We start from the raw sequence: 13,830 nt of genomic DNA, 5'->3' as shown, positions 1-13,830 counted from the left end.
GAAATGAAACAGGCTGAGGGGAATAAAGATTCCTGGAGTTTGTGAGGAAGGGGATTTGCTACTTTAAGGCAGAGAAAGGCTCTCTCAAAAGGTGGTATGGGCAGGAAACTGAAGTAGGGAATGAAAGGAACGGTGGATATTCAAGACAAGAATGTTTCGATCAGAGAAGGTAGCAAATTCCAAAGTCCTGAAATTTAAAAATACCTGGAAATGGCAGTAAACAGCCGGAGGCCAGAATGAGACTCTCATAATAAATGAAGAGAAAGATATTGGTGCCTTGGACGTTAGTCACCATGACCCTGCCTTAAAGGTGCCCTTTAAGGAAATCTCGGGGTCTGAGGCTGGGTAAGGATTTCTGCGGACTTAAGCCAGCTTTGCATTGGGAGAGGCAACCGAGGAGAAGCCAAGCCAGGTGGTGAACAAGATGGTAGTTAACACACTGAGTCTGTGTTGATTTTGTTTTGTTTTTTATGTCTCAGAATATATATCTTCACTGAGAGCAGGTACCATATCAAGTTGGTACCACTGATCCCAATATAGTGAAACATTATTTTAGAGTGTTTTGAAGATATTTTTATTATTTAATGAATTTTTAATAAATAAATCTAATGGTAAAAATATGATTTAAAATTAATTTAAAAAAGATAAAAAGGAAGGAAGCATATGAATATAATCTTAAATTGAGAACAGAAGTATAAATATAAACTCAATGCCATATCATTGATAGTAGCATATCTATTTTATGTATATTTAAAATTAGATATATATTAAAAATCTATTATAAAATGGCCATATTTACAATATTAAACAGATATGTTTAATTAACAAATTTTATATCATAATAAATATAGAAAATTAATCAGTAAATACAAAATTATTTTATACTTTAAAATTTATTTATTTTTATTTAATTTTTAAAGGAGTTTATTTATTTATTTATTTATTTATTTATTTATTTATAGAGGGGAAAGGAGGGAAGAAGATAGAGAGAGAAATATGAATGTGTGGTTGCCTCTCATGCACCCCCTACTGGGAACCTGGCGTGGAACCGAGGCATGTGTCCCTACTGGGAATCGAACTGATGACACTTTGGTTCATAGAATACAAAATAATTTTAATATTTTTGTTATTTTATTTACTCTGTAATAGGACTAAACCTTGGATTACTATATGCACATTTGAAATAAACATGATAAATTACAGATAAACATTTTTTTCTTTGATCTATTTTTTTTCAGAGAATCTTAAAAGAATTAACTAAAAACAAATTACTTTGGAAATTAACCCCTTATAACATGTATTGGTGAACACATTCTCCTATAGAATGGGTCCCCTTTTCATTTTGTTGATTGCTTTCTTTGCTGTGTAAAAGCTTTTAAGTTTGATGTCATTCCATCTACTTAATTTTTCTTTTGTTTCCCTTGCCCTAAGAGATATGTTGGCAAAAATATTGCGATGAATGATGTCTGAGATTTTACTGTCTTTGTTTTCTTTTAAGATTTTATGGCCTAACAAGTAATATTTAAGTCTTTTGTTCATTTTGAGCTTGTTCTTGTGTATGGTGTAAGAAGGTGGTCCAGTTTCACTTTTCTGCATGTACCTTTCCAATTTTCCCAACACCATTTGTTGAAGAGACTGCCCCTACTCCAATGTATGTGCTTCCTTTGTCAAACATTAATTGACCATAAAGACATGGGTTTATTTCTGGGCTCCCTGTTCCATTGATCTATGTTTGTCAACAATAAAAAAATAAAGTTAAAAAAACAAGAAATAAAAATAAATTACTTGTGTATATGAATAAACACATACAAACATATAAACACATACTGTGTGCCTCATGTTGGAGGCAGTAAGGGGTGATGGGAAGAATTAGAGTCCCTGGTTAGGCCTCCGTTTAAGTCCTGTCTCCAGCAGTGAAATTTATACACTTTCTGAGAATTTGCTTAGTTTGCATCTTATTTGAAAACTGGAATTTTAAATATATGTGATATTATCTGTTGTATAAAGTTGATGCAAATATTAATGTTAACACATGAAATGTTAAGCATTCTTCAGGTATATAATGCTTTTTTATATTATTATTATATTAATTATGTACTTTTTATGTTATAGGAAGTCACCTATAATCAAAACCATTATAGCAACCTCATCATCTGTGAATCTTATATAAATAATTTCTGTTATGTTCTTGCTAGATGTATAGAAGATAATTTAAAGGACTTCTTTGTTTCCTTATTATTATTAAGGGATAAAGAGTGTGGCATTTTCTTTAATTCAATTCTTGACTGACTTCTTCAGTACTGTGGTGTCAGAAATAATTCATTAAGTGATAAATGAACAAATGGATTTATGAATTCAAGTGACAATAAACAAATATTGATAACTCTACTATATATATATATATATATATATATATATATATATATATATATATATATAAAATATCCCTGAAGCAACATTACATACTTAGCTTCTTCAGCATGCATCACTGTCAACTAAAAATTACAATATATTTTTTTCTATTCTACTTGGTGGGAAGTAGCTAGCAATATAAAAAAAAACACATTAAACTTATAGCACTATTCTTATCGTTCTAAATTGTTTTACTTGTTTGATTTTAAATATGCCCAGGTCAAAAGGAACAAAAATGTGATTGTGCTTTATAAATAAATATATAAAGAATTTTTTGAGTTATTGCCAAGTTGCAAAGCATAACAAACTATTAATAAGTAACTGGATTCATCTCTGGCTGGTCTGGCTCAGTGGATTGAGTGCTGGACTGTAAACCAAAGGGTCTCCAGTTCAATTCCCTGTCAAGGCATATACCTGGGTTGCAGACCAGGTCCCCAGTTGGGGGCATGTGAGAGGCAAACACACATTGATGTTTCTCTCCCTCCCTTCTCTTCTCTCTAAAAATAAATAAATAAAATGTTTAAAAAACCTAACTGGATTCACATACATTTTGTTCTAACATTGCCCTTTACTGATTATTGAAGTTATTTGAATATTTAAAATATTTTAAACTAATGACAAACTATATAAGATCACCCTTAATTCAGAGAGCAAAATAACAGTTTACCAGTTATTTGATTTTTTAAATCAATAGCAATTAAAAAATTGTTTTCAGTTCTGTAAGACTCTCTGACACTCATTATTTTTTTCTTTTTTTACACACACACGCACTATTTTGGTCACTAAGTTCAGAACTACAATAGAAAGACATTGTTTTCTGAGGTAAGGAGTGGTCTGTGGTGATGTGGAAGTTGGGATATATGCATAGAGAGAATTTTGCTTAATTTCTAGTATATCATGATGGTTCAGATGTCTGTTTAAAAATTGTAGAGCTCATGATCATTCAAAATCAGGAACCACTATTTATTACTAATTACCCCCTGTTATATAATCAATTTCAATAAATTCCTTAAAGGCAAATGATATGTTATTAACCTTTGTGTGTCCTTTTACTTAGGACTGTACCTTTTTAAAAATATTTCACTTATTTATTTTTAGAGAGAAGAGAAGGGAAGGAGAAAGAGTGGGAGAGAAACATCAATGTGTGGTTGCCTCTCACGCGTCCCCTACTGGGGACCTGGCTCGAAACCCAGGCATTTGCCCTGACTGGGAATCAAACCAATGACCCTTTGCTTCACAGGCCCATGCTCAATCCACTGAGCCATACCAGCCAGGGCAGGACTGTACCTTTTTTAAGTAGTGTATTCTCAATAAGTAACTATTGAATAAACACGCATAATAGTGCTCCTAGAAAACTAACCTATTTTCTGTACTTGTTTTTCACCTGGCACTTCCTGCACCTTTATTTACAACTATTTTCCTTACTGTCACCATCAACACAATCGATGTATTTATTAAACTAGTGAGCACATGTGGAAATGAGCATGTAATAAAACTATTGTTATAAACTTTCTCTCAATATGCCTTCCTTTGTAGTGTACATTCCAATTATCAGCAAATGAAGGGATGAAGCATTGCATTTCAGATAGTCCATCCTTATTAAACAGATGCAGAGAACAATTTGAAAAAGAAGAGGAAAGTCAATGTGACCATAGTGGGGGGAAGTGCCAAGAAACAGAGGTAGGCACCAGAAGCTGGAAGCAGAGAATGGATTCTCCCCTGGAGCTTCCAGTGAAATGTTGGCCTCCTAACAGCTTGATTTCATTCTGATGAAAATTATTTTGGACTTCTACCCTCCAAAATTGTTAGGGAACACACCATTTTGTTGTTTTGGGCGACAAAGTCTGTAGTAATTTGTTACATCGGTCACAGGAAACTATACCCACCCCTGCACCAGCTCACGCTTAATGCTATACCAAAGGTGCTGGACAAGCTGAAGAAAGAGAAAAAACGTGGAGTTTGGTGCATGGATATATCTGTAAGATAAAAACGAATAGTGGCTTCATTGTGGTCATGTTCAAGGGTGGCTTTAAAGGGTAGTAAAGAAAGGAACTTTTTCTAGCTCCAGGCAGGACACTTTGTAATACATCTTGGGTGAAAAAAAAAAGTGGCCTGAAGGAAAAAAAATACATTTTGATTCCTGAGTAATGGCCCGTGCTGTACTCATCTGATCAGGGTCTGAGAAGAAAAGAATCTGAAGGCTGAAGTCACAAAGGTCTGAGTAGAATTATGTCACTGGGTGTGTAGGAATAAGCATGAAGTGTAAAGATTTGTTTCTCACCAGAAAGTTTCCATTATGAATGAGACATTGAACAACCTAATAGACTAAATGACAGCAGCTCCAACATCCACTTCTGAATTACAATACTGGGCCCAAGAACAGAGCAGTAAAGGTGGTAAATAGGTTACATATGGGCCTAAGAGCAGACTTTCACTTAACCCATGCTGGTCTTTTTATTGCTCCCTCTGAAGGTCCAACCTACAAGCGAAGGAGACCCAACACTGAGCAACCAGTGTGGCAAAAGCCACTGGAGGATGTCAGTTTTATCTGGACCCTTCCTTCCTAGGTCCCCTTTCCTGCCTGTGGAGCTGTGAACAACACAATGAAGCATCAGATAATGGCTTTTTCTTATGAATCTCTAAAACTTTTCTTATTTTCTAGTTAATTATCTGTGATTTTTCTCAAATGAAAGATTATGTTCTTGGTACTCCATATTAAATTTTGTTATGTCTGATTTTCAATTTTGTACTTTATTTTTTCATTTATTTTGCTGAAGCATAAAACATGCAAGAAATGTGATTAGCTTCAGCTGATCTGTGAGCTAATTTTATGTATCTTTTGCTGTCTTTTATCTTAATTTAAAATTATTTTTTCAAGAGCCTTTTTTCTTTTATACTAAAATATAGACTTTCTCATCCTGTTGTATAATATTCTTCTTGCATTTTTGAATGCCAGTTTTCTGTTTTGAGCATATCCTTCATGCATAAATTATCTGATACTTACCACTTGTTCGATGGGAATAGTTCAAGCTTTCTTTTAAGTTCTGAAAACCATGTATGGATAAGAAGAAAAATGAACTAAAGCAGTTGGAGACTTTAATCAGATCTTTAAAAACATTTTTGTCATACATTAGCTTTATTTGCTAATCTAGATACACAGAGTCCCTCATTTTTCACCTTTCCACTTCTTGTGGTTGAGCAAGAGATTTTTATACATTATTGTAAGGCTAAGTGTGAGGACTTTTTATAAAATTTACATGTCTCTACACATTTGTGATTAGTAGGAAACTTCTCTAGTTTAGACAGGTAGGTCAAAAAATATAAAATAAGATGTTATTTTTTAAACATTTTTTCTCTGACATTTTGAGTGTGGAGTTCAGAGGGCCAGTGTGTCAAGCTTTTCTGTAGTCTTGCCCACACCTACTGAATTTCATTGTTCTCATATTTTGCTTGGGTTTTCAAAAATGCTTGGGTACCACTTTTTATTAGGGAACTCTGTAGTCTTTAATTTTGTTCAATGTATTTTAGTAAGGCAAGGAGCATAAAATTAGACAGCTTACATTTATTTGGAGAATCATGTTCTTTTTTAAAAAAATATTTTACTTATTTATTTAATTTTAGAGAAAAGGGAAGAGAGGGAGAAGGAGAGGGATCGAAACATATAAAGCATGGTTGCCTGTCATGCACCCCCAACTGGAGATCTGGCCGGCAACCCAGGCATATGCCCTGACTGGGAATCTAACTGACAACCCTTTGGTTCCCAGGCTGGTACTCAATCCACTAAGCCACACCATCCAGGCCTGCAGAATCAAGTTCTTGATAGTTAATTTCCTTCCTCTATATTCATGTTTCTGTGTGTGTGTACATGAGTGTGTGCATGAGAGAAGTGATTATAAAGAGCAAGCATGCATGTGTGATTATTTCTCTGTTTCCTTTTAGTCAGCTATCATAAACTAATAATAGTATCACCCACTCAGAAATAATCTAATTTTCCATCTCATTCATGATCTAGATACCAGTTTATTTTTAATAGCATGATGTTATTTTAAATTATTTCTGATGGTCTACACAGTCTGTTGGTGCAATTTGATCACTTTATATGATAATGATTGTATGTATTCACTCCTGATTCTTCTTCTTCAAACTAAACAGTCTACCATCTTTCTTACTAGTACTGGTATGTAAGTCTAGACAAAAAACTTCTTTCAGACACCAAAACTAATTCTATCTCCTTCTCACAGATAATGACTATAAAGTGGAACACAGTTTGTCATCCAAAAATATGTCTCCTTGGCATTGGGATTATTTTAGTCTGGTTGGTTTTAATACACAAAGATTCAGGAAGAAACTCTGACCTTCCCTTTAACTACCTTAGGTGGAGGACCTGCGCCAGGAAGGAAACTATTAACACAGACAAATGTATTTTAATATCAGCTAGGTGGGGTAGCATGGAGGAACCTAGCAAGGTGCTTTTGATTGAAATGCTGTTTAAATATGTTCCATTACTAAATATGATCCAACAAAGATTAATTTACCAAACATTTGTTTTTTCATGTCCATGTGAATTCCCTTTCTGCCTTTTAAAGGCCAAAGAACTATCCCTATTTCTTCTTAGCATATCAGGCTTGACTTCCAGACTTCTTGTTGGGTCTTATATTTTTATGGAATCCCATATGTACAGATGCAATTAAATTTAGTTATTTTGTCCTGTCAGTCTATTTCATGCCAATTTAATTCTGGGGCCAACTAGATGAGCTAAAAGGGGAAATGGGGGTGTTTTCCTTCCCTCACAACTATTTTAGCATATTTTTTTATTCCAGAGAGAGAAAGGGAAAGAGAGAGAGAAACATCAGTGCAAGAGAAACATCAATCTGTTGCCTCCTGTATGTCCGCTGCCCAGGTACTGAACCTGCCACATGGGCATGTGCCCTGCCTGGTAATCAAACCTGTGACTTTCTGCTTTACAGGATGATGCTCCAACCAACTAAGCCACACTGGCCAAGGCCTATTTTTAGCTTTTTATTAGAGTTTCTAAACATTCTCCACCACAAATATTCCACTAATCTGGAAACTTCAGGCTATCAAGCTGCCAAGGTGTTCTGTGATTCCCATACTCTGATTTTATACTAAGTTGTATGAGTTATAGTACGTTGATGTTTTTCCTTTAGTGTTCTATTTTTCTTTTAACAGCCTTCAAAAAAGACCTTTGTTTCCATATGATCTAAAGATAAGTCTACATACTGGACAGGTGACACATGTGAATGACAGATGTCATGCATACTATACTAGGAATCATTCTCCCCTTCTGACAACCAAGGCTTTGCTAATGAAACAAGTTAATTGTGTATTCAGCTTTTATTAAAGTAAGTTTTCTCCTGGAAAGCATATCAGTCTTTTATGAAAGTAGAATCTGTAAGAGCTCAACCTACTATTTCTCAGTTATGCCCACAAATGGCTCATATAATTTGACCTCCAACTAGGATGGACTTTACAGTGCATTTACACACACATATACATACATACATATATACACACACACACAAACATATACATATACTATATTGAAATATATATGTTTGATTATTTTCTACACGTTTCCTTAGTAGGTATTTTATATGTAAAATATGACTATCATGACTCATTAAATTGCTTTATTTAAACTACATTTTTCAAGTTACATTAATAATATCTCTTAGCTTGCATCAACTATCCAAATTTTTCAGATAATATGATTAGCTTTTATCTTCAGTGTTCAACCTTGTAAGTACTTTCTAAGCACTTTCTTGAACCTACTTTTGTGGTTAAATTATCATGCCATTAATATTTTAAGAAGACAAAATGGAAAGAGATCTTCATATAGTCTAGACATCTTTGTCACTGATATAATAGGGCAATGAGACACTTTCCCTCCTAAGAACTGAAGATAGTTCTGTCTGTTCTGTGTTGTCCCATTTATCTCTGTTACATTGATTAATTCATTTCACGACAATACTTGGTCTAAATAATGAAAAGCTGGAAGAGATTCTGATGGTTGAGATGGAATATTTAAAATTTTCTTTCCAATTATAGCTAACCATCTTTTTGAGATTTCCCATTCTGATGATCAATCATTTTTGGTGAACAAAAATTCCTAGATGATATTTTTAAAATAAATTACAAGTCATTTGAATAGTACAATCTGTTTCAAAGCTCTATTAAGCCAGTGTGAACTGCAAGTCATTATATCTTCTTAAACACAAGTGCATAAAACATAACAATGTGTTGTGCTGTCAACTTCTCATTTGCTAAAAATTTGAATATTCATCATCAAAAACAGTTTATTGAAAAAAGATAACCTTTATACAACCAATAAACTTTTTATTATATGCTCATGTCTACATACATTTACTAGTTAAATAGATTCATTCTTCTTCTTCTTCTTAGAGATACAGTGAATAATTGTTTTTGTAAAGTGACTTAAAGCAGTGCTTCTCAAAATTTAGCATAGCTATGAAGCCTGAAATTCTGAATTTTAAAAAGCTTTCTTAACTGCCACTCTAACTGTTGCAAATTTAGTGCTAAGTTTTCCTCTTCAGAAATTCCTATACCTGGATTTGATTTGATTTTTTGATTGGCTGTGAAAGTGCATATAATCCTGGAAGAAATAATGTTTTAAACCATGTGACAACTTTTACAATACTTTTATTGATAATTCATGAAAAAATTTGCGGTGGTCCAGCCTCGGCAGGGTTCAGGGTCCCTGAAGGATGGACGGCACAGGTGAATAAAGAGTCAGACACGGGATTGGATGTCAGAGAACAGCCAGCCTTTGTGGGACTGACTGAACTCATCAAGTTTGATTTAGGCTTTATTTTTATAGAGATCTTTGTATAACATTAAAGGAACAGGTGCATGGCATGATCAGTTAAGCAGAAAAAACCAATAGAGGTAACCAGGAAAAGTACAAGAATTTCCATAGTTTTAGTTAAGTTAAATAAAAGTTGTTTTGACCAGGAGAACCATTAATCAGACAATTTGAACTGGCTCTACGTACAGAGATTGAATGTCTTATTGTTTATTAAAGGTCTTAGAATTTGACATGGGGCAAAAAGGTACGCTAGACAGAGCAGAGATTAGGAAATTCATTATAAGCCTTTGTGATGTCTAACTTAGTTATCTATCTTTCTGTCCAAAATATTTCTCTATGTACTATGGACTCTAACTCCTTGGTAATTGTATCTACATGCTTGGTTTGTAGTATCTAACAAACTTTTCCTATTTCTTTGCCTGCTAAATTCTAAATATGTATTCCTGTTCAAGGTAAAGGAGGGGCTGTTACTCCAACAGCTTTTAGACATTCAGGGGCTATTTCATTAGAGGGAACTCTGTTCTCTGGTCAAGAAATTATTTTGTACAACTTCATTGGAATTATGCAAATCAATGAACCTGAAATACAGGTGTCTAACAATCCCACCACCTTTTGGTCACCAAAACAAAAATGTAAAGAGAGATAGACAGAAAATCCAGCCACAGCTGCCTCTGCCTTGCAGATGCATCTCAACCGTCCTGACCTTGTCAAGGGACGGTTTCTGGTCAGCTCCTGACAAAAATTTTGTTCTATTTGTGAGATAGTTTAAATCAAATTTAGGCAATGAAACTTAGCAACAAAACAGAATTTTATCATTAAAATGATTAGCTTGCTTTCAAAATTATTATAACAACAAATCTCACAGGTTTGTGTGTGTGTGTGTGTGTGTGTGTGTGTGTGTGTGTGTGTACCAGGCATTTTGCTGAGGATTTAGACTTTTTTTTCTAATCATGGATGGTGTCATTTTGATAGGGGACTCAAGAGTTGGAATATTTTAGTTTTAGGTAAAAAGTTATAAGCCTAGCAAGTAATGTGTATGTTAAAGCTTTTGCTTCAGAAACTACAGATAAGGCACATCCTGGCTTCTGGGGAAACAGACGACCTCCTGGGGCACTGCTAAAGATTACCACCTGGGACAAGTGAAGGCACCCAGGCCTTTGTGTTCCAGGGAGAAACATATGTCCACCTGCTCCTGGGAAAAGCTAACTGCCCAAGACAGGAATGTTGCAGCTTCTTTCACCTAATCCTCCCTGAATATTAAAAAGCCCTCACCACACCTTGTTTATTCCCTGGTATAAAGACCTTGGTCTGGAAAGAAATATAAGATGGTCTGTTAGGGTATGAACCTGCCATTTTCTCAGATCACCTGCCATCTGAATAAAGTGCCCATAAAGATTTAATCGCTGTTATTGCTTATTGGGTTTGGTAGTGACCGGCAGCCCGAATGCCAGTGTCTTTTCCAGTTTGAATTTCATTCTTGCAACAACATCCTCATTTAAACAAAGTAATTATCTTTGTTTCACAATGACAAAGTGAGGTAGAGGACATATAGGTAAAGAGCCACAAGAAGTAAATCAAGGAGCCATAATTTAAATTTAAATAGTCCACAAAGTTTGAACCCATATTACTCTGCTATACTGCCTGTGTTTTAGAATGAAAGCACTATTGTGATTGTAAAATAAAAAGAGCTAACGATTCAATCAAGGAAGAAATTAAAGAAAAAATATTAAGGGTGTATAAAGATGCTATTTAAAATTTGAAGAATATCCAGTTTCAAAAAAGTATACTCCTGGTATTTAAAAGATATGCTGATTTTATTTGCTGGAACCTTTCTGAACCTTTGAACCCATGGTCCTGCAAATTAATGGCAGGTGTTGGTGCAGCTCTCTTTTGACTATTTCTATTTTTATATCCTTCTCTCTACTGAAGGTTCTCATTAGCATATGGCATACATCTCTCAGGATCCTTTGTAATAGCTATTTATTTACACCTTTTCCTTGGTTCCCACACATCAGTCTGCATTCCCTTTGGGCTCCTTTCCATGATTCTTTATTTCCTCCATCCTGGGGCTCCCTGTTAAACCCATCTTGCTAAAACTTCACCTTATCTTAAAATCAGTGCCTATACTTGAACAACAATAAAACAACTAAAAAGATCAGTGCCTATATATTATTTTTTCAGTCTATACTTCTAACTCTTTTCTTAGGCCATACCAGTCTATCAGGAATTAATTTTTTTTTCTTCAGTTCCTACCACCCCTTACCTGAAACCTTTTGCCTTTGATTCCCAGTGTCCATTTCAGATTTCTTATCTTTAGGTTTTAAGCTACTGTAATCATTTTACCTAATAGATCCAAGTAAGTCATACCTGGCTGCCCTGCATAGGTTCCCAGTGACCTGCTGTCAGGGCTGGCTTCCTGGCTGCACAAACAGTGCTGTTGCACAGCCACCAAGCTCAGGAGGGGCTTGCACTGGGGATTAAATGCTCTGTGGTTGCTGTTTTGAAATTCTTAATAATTTTGTCTTTGCATTAATGGTTTTAAGTGAAGTCTATTAATACATGGAGCATGCACTGTGGACTCCATTCTTTGGTGGGCAGAACCTCTCTGCCACCACGTTGGGACTTAGTCTGAGATACCCACAGCCCTATGTAGGGGACCAGTTTGTCTTGGCCTGGCAAATGTGACTCAGCTCTGTATGGAAAACCTACAGATGCAAAGTGGTGGGCAGGAGCCAGATCTTCAAACCGAGTTTTCCCGTGGGAATCAGGCCTAGAAAATGCATACAGATTGTTATGGCTTGCTCTTGCTAAAACTCCATCGCCCTGGTCTAAAACAACAAATGTGTATTGTCTATCTTCAAGGTAACTTCCAAAGCCTGTATGAGCTAATCAAGGACAGAGCTAATCAGCTCATCGTCATTCCCCTTTGCATGTTATTTTTATTTCCTTGATTGTACCTAGAATGTAAACAATAATATTCTATGTGATAGATAATAAATTTTTCTATGATGTAAGACCCCAGGAAAACAATAAAAGCCTGTCTAGGCAAGGATCGGGGCGCTCCCCTCTTGAGGGAGTGGCCGAGGCACCACAGGCACTCTCCCCTTGAGAGAGTAGTCGTGCTTGTTCCCTTTTTCCACACAGGGTTGTTGTCACCTGTGCATTGATTCTCATCGTAAACCACAACAGGCGGACTCTGCTGGACAGGGTCTGCAACAGCCCTACACCCTGGCGGTCTGATGCTTTTCCCAGGAATGTGTATGGGGATGGGTAAGGCTTGATTAGCACGCCTCATGCACTTTTGAGAACAGCCATGGCAGAGGCTGTGCGTGTCCTGAGCAGTCCTCTGGAAGTTGCTTCTCCATGGGACCAAAGTGCTCCTTCCAGTTCAGGTTCCAAGCACCCCTGGGTAGAAGTTTATACATCTCTGGGCATTGCCCTGCTGCAAGTATTCCTGGACACACGAGTACTCTGTAGGCCAGCTCCCTGTCTTGCTTAGATAGAAACTTCCTTCCTCTTTCCAAATGAGTCTGGTTTGCATTCCTGTCTTTTGACCCATTCAAGGCATCCTGCAGGGGTGAGCTATGATATATGAATGATGCTAATACTTAAATGTCTATTTTTCTTTACTTAAAATAGCATTACTTAGAAGTAAAACTACCATGACAAATGAGAAGGGGAGGGAAGAGAGAGAGAATCATTAATACAGCACTTTTTATCTGATTTTTTCAAAACCAAAACAGCTGCATCCTCATTTGAACAAAAACTGCTGCTGTATGTTGATTTTGCACTGAGTTCACAGACACTGTTATCTCCAGGTTGTGGGGCACAGACCGCCAACCTCGGACCCAGGGCTCTTGGTTGAACTTTGGCATTGTTCTTACTTACTTCTTTTCTCTGTCCTATTTGGTGTGTAACTTCATTCTTGTTAGTCGCCGGCCATTCACTCATTCCCTTTTGAAATATTTTAAAGTTAATAAATTGTCAGTTGATTTTAAATATACTTCTACTAATAATGGTTATATATATATTATTGAAAGTATTATGGTTATATAGAAATCATAATAAATTGGTAACTGTGAGCAATGGACTCTATCGAATGTCTCTTTGCTTGAAACACCTAGTGCACTTTCCCTTTTCCTGAGTGGATATTGAATGATACAGTTTGTATCATTCAATACAAACTGGACCCCAAAAATTCTCCAATTCTTCTTCTTCTTTAATGTTGCAAAATATCAAAAATTACTAGAATGGGATTTCTAATATTCGGAGGAGGTGACTGAGCTCTGAGGGGGGTATCCTTGAACAGTTGAAAGAATGGGAAATAGGAAGCAGAATACTTAAGTCCAAGTATAGTCTGAGTTCATTGCTAAGAGACTTCTACCAAATCTGGTAACATCTCTAAGATTTAGTTACATCATCTATACAATAGAAAGAAGAGTACATTTCACATGGTAGAAAAAATGAGGACATGAATATTAATGTATTGAAAATACTATGTAAATATGCATTGTATATATATATATATATATATATATATATATATATTACCTTCAGAATTATTTTTAGAG

This window comes from Artibeus jamaicensis, unplaced genomic scaffold (assembly GCF_021234435.1).
Source record: "Artibeus jamaicensis isolate MK-2021 breed Jamaican fruit bat unplaced genomic scaffold, CSHL_Jam_final contig_388, whole genome shotgun sequence".
NCBI classification, from domain to species: Eukaryota; Metazoa; Chordata; class Mammalia; order Chiroptera; family Phyllostomidae; genus Artibeus; species Artibeus jamaicensis.
Note: the sequence above shows the minus strand (reverse complement) of the source record.